The sequence below is a fragment of the Rhinoderma darwinii genome, chromosome 10 (genome assembly GCF_050947455.1).
Source record: "Rhinoderma darwinii isolate aRhiDar2 chromosome 10, aRhiDar2.hap1, whole genome shotgun sequence".
Lineage (NCBI taxonomy): Eukaryota > Metazoa > Chordata > Amphibia > Anura > Rhinodermatidae > Rhinoderma > Rhinoderma darwinii.
The window spans coordinates 79,243,531-79,250,060 of record NC_134696.1 but is presented as its reverse complement, the minus strand read 5'-3'; the positions used below and the strand labels follow the sequence as shown (position 1 = coordinate 79,250,060).

Below are 6,530 nucleotides of genomic sequence, written 5' to 3'. Positions count from 1 at the left end.
CAGGTTGATGTATATTGGGATCGGTAGTCACTGTCCAGGGGGCAGAAACAGTTACTGCCGATCGCTTAACTCTTTCAGCACCCTGGACAGTGACTATTTACTGACGTCGCCTAGCAACGCTCCCGTGATTACGGGAGCCCCATTGACTTCCTCAGTCTGGCTGTAGACCTAGAAATACATAGGTCCAGCCAGAATGAAGAAATGTCATGGCAAAAAAGCAAGACGCATCCGCAGCACACATAACATGTGCATGACAGCTGCGGACTTCATTGCGGAACTAAGAATCTCCATTGAAGTCAATGGATAAATTCCGCCATGAGTCCGCAACCAGTCCGCCACTGCTCCGCAACAGACAGAGCATGCTGCGGACACCAAATTCCGCTCCGCAGCCTATGCTCCGCAGCGGAATTTTATGCATCGTCTAAACGAACACTTCTAAATAGAATTGGAAGTCAATGCAGAAACGGCTCCGCTGCGGATTAACGCTGCGGAGTGTCCGCAGCGGTATTCAAGTGAAATTCCGCCACGTGTGAACCCAGCCTAAGAATATATTTTCATTAGTAAAAAAAATTAAGATAATTCTTCTTGCTGGATCAGTCATTAAACATTATGCCAAATACCTGCTAAATTTACATATTGGAAAATCAATGGAGAAGAACATTTTCAAGGATTGATCAACTATTGAGATAGTAGAATCAATGCACATTTTGGAGAATTAATGTAGAATAACATTTTTTATTTTTTTTCACAAACAGGTTTTATTCAAACAGTATTAATACAATTTAATATTGAATCTTTCATAACAAAACAATTACAGAAGTGATTCTCTCATAAGGTAAACTCTAGAAATACCGCTGTATAAAATAATCTCTCGGCCGGGTTCACACAGGACAACATAGGCTGTTAGGTTTTGTTTTTTTCTTTGTTTTGTGTTTTCATCCCTGCTTACAATTTTTACTGCATGTCACATAATGCACAATATCTACTTAGATTTCTAGAGATCCAGAGAGTCTACCTGGCTATAAATGCTCTATGGCTCAATGAAATTAAGATCCAGGTTGGTGTAAAAAAATCATATTTCTGAAATATGTGTGTTAGTAGGAGCCATATACAGCTGACATTCAGCGTCTAAAGGGATAGAGAATTACTATTCCATAGAAAGAAAATAGGGCACCAACCTCTGAACAATAATCCAAATAACATGAAAAATTATTATTTGACAAATGAAATACAGTAAACTTAGATAGTACCATAGTAAGATAAAATGTAAGGCTGAAACAAAGGCGTAAGTCCACCCAGTTCAGCATATTAACTAAAGATGATTCTTATGTAACTCTTAGTGACACAACGATATAATTAGATGTTTGCTAATAAAAATAAATGCTAATTTTGTACCTTAGGACCCGATTGATTGTTTTCCTTTTAACCATAATCATTCCAGAACTCCTAACTTTTTTATTCTGCAGTCTTTGTAGCTACAGTATTTAATGCCTTGGGGGTTTTTTATGTTTTTATTTTTTTTAGAAAATCTCTATTTTATCATGGAAGGAACACAGCAAAAAGGTGTGCAGTGCACAACAAAGAAATATAAACATGTGCAGTTATGTGATTTTTTTAATTCCATTTCCCAAATTCCATAGATTAGTGTGTGAATTAATTCTATAGATTATTTTGTTTACAATACCATCAAATATGTCCATACTAATTGGGGCCAATGGGCCAGAATATTTGTTTCATATTTACCTTATATAATTCCAGCACTCGTAACTTTTTAGTTTTTTTTATCTTCTGTAATGGGATCAGCTCGTGGGACTGCTCTCTCCAGGGGTAGACAGACTAACAGCACGAGGAACATCAGGAAATTTAGTTCACAACAGAGGGTTTTCTGTTTAAACTGACCTCTGCCAATAAATACATTTAAATAAATGGTTCAAATAAAAACATGGAAAAACATAAAAGTCCTCTGCCTTTCCAGGACTAACTAAACTTAAGTCACTTGATCTTTCCCAGGCTGGCAGCCCCTTTTGTATGAACTTTTCCTTTCTTTAAGGGATGGTACAGAATCAGGCTTAATAGGCAGCCCATACACTGGATTGTCTTCATGGGGTGATGGAGTGGGAGCCCACAAAACCTATTCAAGAAACATTTTCCTGACATACGTCTTCTCAGTTTAATTTTGTTTCCTCCGGGGATGAACAGAGGATCATTCTGTACTTGTCTGTCATGCAGACAGTTAAGAGTTTCTGCATTTCTAGTGTGATTCTTTGGAAGTTAACCTTTCCCATATTGGATTGTGTACAGAACCTTGCTCTCTATCTCCTTGGCAAATGACCCAGCTCAAGCATTTCCTGGGCTCTCTCCAGTCGCCTAGGGAATTTGCGTGAGCTAAAATACTGTTTAAATTAGTTTGTAATGTGTCTAGGGTCATTTGACACGCTTTTTCATACATATATGGGATCCTCAACTCCATCAAATGCGAGGAGCAAACTGAATTGGATGAGAAACCTAGAGACGTCCTCCATACCAGAACAATGTGATAGATTATACCGACTTGCCCATGGGTCCAGTAGGATAGTCTTTAAGATACTCTCTCACTGGTACAGAGTCCTCTCCAAGCTCCATGCACTCATGCCCTCAGTCTTCCCTCCCTACTGGAGATATGACTCTGAGGTTGGATCGTTGTTACATATTTTCTGGGTTTTTACCCATGTTGTCCACCTTATGGTCCAATGTGTGGTGAATTACTTCCAAGTTTTCTGAATCTGCTTTACTTCTTTACCTTTCTGCTTTATCTCTGTGACGTTCACATCTCTGCCTGCAAGAAAAAAAGATATTTGACAATTAATTTACGCTGCCTGTGCCAGTATTCCAGCTTTGTAGCGCCAGACGACTGTTCCTGCCATCGGAAAGTTATTCTGTAGAGTCTAGGAGGTGATGTGGATGGTGGACTGTTCATAACTCTCATGACAAATTCTACAAAATCTGGTATCATAGGCTACATTTTAAGGAAACATCAGAAATGCTTCCACAGAGAATCCCTACCATTACTCTTCAGCTCTCCAACAGTCCTCTTTTTTTTTCTTCTCCTTCCTCCCCTTTGTCTGTGTTGTATGGTTTATCTGTTCAGCTCGATGGTAACCTTTGGTATTTTTACTGATTTATTTTGAATTGCCTATAATGTCTCTATTGTTCTGATTACCGAAAAGATGCTTTTTCCCCTCATGTTTTAGTAGCCACCCTGCTACTCTGCTCTCAACAAATGCCCTAAAATATGTCCTTCTGGCTTTACTTTACAAAAATATGTCTCTCTCTCTCTCTCTCTCTCTCTCTCTCTCTCTATATATATATATATATATATATATATATATATATATGTGTGTGTGTGCGTGTATATATATATATATATATATATATATATATATCTTGCCTTTATATGGCAACCAAACTTTCTGTTAAGGGTAAGTGCACATGAAGGTTTTTGTCAAGCAGAAAAAATCTGCCTCAAAATTCCTTATGGACTTTTGAGGCAAATTTTGAAATGCTAGCAATTTTTGATGCTCTTTTTGCTGCGTTTTTCGATGCGCTTTTTTCCACAGTTTTTGTTTAAAAAAACGTTTTTAAATGTATGAAATACAAAAACCATGGGTGTTTTGGGCAAAAACTGCACCAAAGAAAAACGCTTTAAAGGAGGGCACATTTTTTCTGCCTCCCACTGATTTAAATGGTAGGTCACAGACTAAAACCCCTCCAGTAAAGAGCATGCTGCTTTTTTTCACTGCAAGCGGTCAAATGCCACCTGGGAAAAAATGCCTCAGCCTTCAATTAAAATTAATGGGTGGCGATTTGGGGTGTTTTTTGGTGTTGTTTCCGGCTCTGTTTCCGTGTCAAAATCAGCGCTAAAAAAATACAGTGTGAAGTGACCCTAACTATTCCAGGCAAGAGCGATGTAGCTCTGGAAGTATGGGGAAGTCCACACCCTAACCTATGCCCATATTTGAGTGTATATAGTGTTCATATAGATTTTGTATGTGTCATATGTGTAAAGAGGTTAATTTGATATAGAAAAACACTAGATGCTGTGAAAACTGCATGCTGCATCTATTATAGGGAATCTGGTTAACTTTTATCACATTACATAGGCTTCGTTCACATCTGCGTTGGGGTCCCATTCTGATGTTCCATTGGAGGTTTCCGTCAGAACAGGACCCTGAACAGACACAAACTGACATGAACGGAAACCAGAGGTTCGTGTCAGTTTGTGTCTGTTCAGGGTCCCGTTCTGACAGAAACCTCCAATGGAACATCAGAACGGGACCTCAATGAAGATGTGAACGAAGCCTACACAGTTTAGTGTGAACATATTATGGAGTCTAGTGTAAGATCAGAAATAGAAGTTCTGTGCATTATGTTCAGTATAGTGAAATAAAACAACACGGTGAATCCTAAATCCAGAATGTTACCAACTTCACTCGGACAGAGGAACGAATACCATCCCATAAGTTTGGTTAAACCCGGGCATTTTCAATGCAAAATATTTGCAAACAGAGTTTTGCTGTAAAACACTCTGGTAATAGTATCTACATTCTCTTGTCTACTGCGTTGCAGACTCTGAGATATGTTTGTGTCTTTTTAGCAGTTTTTCAGCCTGCTAGCCAAACCATCTTCAGTGAGCATGATGTTAATTTGACTTGGCATGTCCCTGGAAGCATGGCATGCAGAGAGGGGGTGTCACCAGCTGAGTCTGTTTATTCTTTTTTTTTTTTTTTTTGACGATACATACTTAGTATTGCATGACTGTTGTTGATTCAGAATGATTAATGTACAAGCTGAATGAGCAACAAAATTATTGTGGCACTTCCTCTAATTTACCCACCCTACATCAACATATAGAAAAACTGCCAACGGAGTGTAACCCACATACAAGCAAAGTGCACATATATAGAAATACATTATATGAAATATTTAGTTACATTACAAGTGTTTAAATGAAATAATTCAAATGTTTTCACTATCACTCGTTCTGTTTAACCATTTCACAAATATGTCAAAGATATTTGACTTTATTTCATGCAGATTTATATTGTGCCAAAATATAATGAATATTTCACACAACCCTAGTAATAATAATGTGTGATTTTGCCTTGACTTGGATAAATACCATACAAACTGCTGGTGGATAATATGTTATGAGTACAATATTATATGAATATGGGTTCTTTGTCACTGCTTCAATGCATGTTCATTTCAGTATAAAAACGGTTATTTTTTTATTTTATTATTAGAGTATTTTTCTGCTAATTTTTGCTACAAATGCATCTACATTATCCCTATGAGGATGAAGTCAAGTTCAGCCCTAAGGACCAAGGGATTTTTTTTTGTCTTAGCCTCCTCACATTCTATAAGCCAGAACTATTTTCTATCTACATTTTTACATCTAAATAATTATTTGAGGACTTGACGAGTTCTACATATTTTAAGGCTCCATTTCATGTGCATATAGTTTAGTGTAGAATTTCTATAAATCTTTTATTATACTGAAATGCATAAAAAAGCTTTTTCACTATTATTATTATTATTATTATTATTATTATTATTATTAATAACGCCATTCATTGTTAATTATTATTTTGGCAGCATTGTGTCTCAGTGTTTAGCACTGTTGCCTTGCAGCACTGGGGTCTGGGTCCAACTCCGCCAAGAACAACATCTGCACATGGTGTTTGTATGTGCCCCCTGTGTTTGTGTGGGTTTCCTCTGAGTACCATGATTTCCTACCGCACTCCAAAAATTTAAGGACTGGGTATTTAGATTGTGATCCCCACTATGGACAGCAACAGAGGATAAGAGGATAACTTCTGTTCTGTGCCACGGAATATGTTGCCGTTATATATAAAATAAGTAACATAAATGAATACATGTGATAGGTTGCACAGGTTATGACGCGTATAGGGATATTTTTGCGTTTTTTGTTTATTAAACATTTTTTATTTAAGAAAATAATTGTGATTATTGTATATTGTGTAGTGTTATTTTATATTATCATAAACTTTTTAAAATCATTTTTCACTTTCATTTTCATGCCAGTACATTATGCCAGTGTGTGAAAATATTCACGGCAGCTTTTTGAGCAGTGCTTCTCAAGCTGTGAGGCGGGCCTAGGGTGGTAGTTTTGACTGGAATGATCATATGCTGCACAGGTCTTTCTCTAACTGCACCAATCTCTGATTTAGGCATTGATCTCAACCAATGGTGAGGTCCAAGCATCACTTTGTTCTGGTTGATGAGAACCTAGTGGTAAAAGTTTGAGAAGCCCGTGTCCTAACATGCAATTTCACAGGACAGCCCTGGGAGGTTGGAGGCTTATTTATAGGCCCCTGGGCAGTCTCTGTAGAACAGTGTACCCCGGCAATTGCAATGACAGTGTTCACTGGAGGGGTACAGAAGGAACCCCTCTATTCGTCAATACCACAATCATCACTGATCATGTTTTAATGATTAAACAGTCAGGGTCAGATGCTTGTCCCACCTCG

General features: G+C 37.7%; 1 long non-coding RNA gene across 2 annotated transcripts in view; it reads right to left on the bottom strand.

Annotated features, from left to right (window-relative positions):
* Nucleotides 1-830: 830 nt before the first annotated feature.
* LOC142661504 (uncharacterized) overlaps nt 831-6,530 on the bottom strand; it is a 30,320-nt gene continuing 24,620 nt past the window's right edge. For both annotated transcript variants that reach the window (XR_012850753.1, XR_012850752.1), the window contains exon 3: nt 831-2,815. This is a non-coding gene — a long non-coding RNA (uncharacterized LOC142661504). The remainder of the gene's footprint in view (nt 2,816-6,530) is intronic.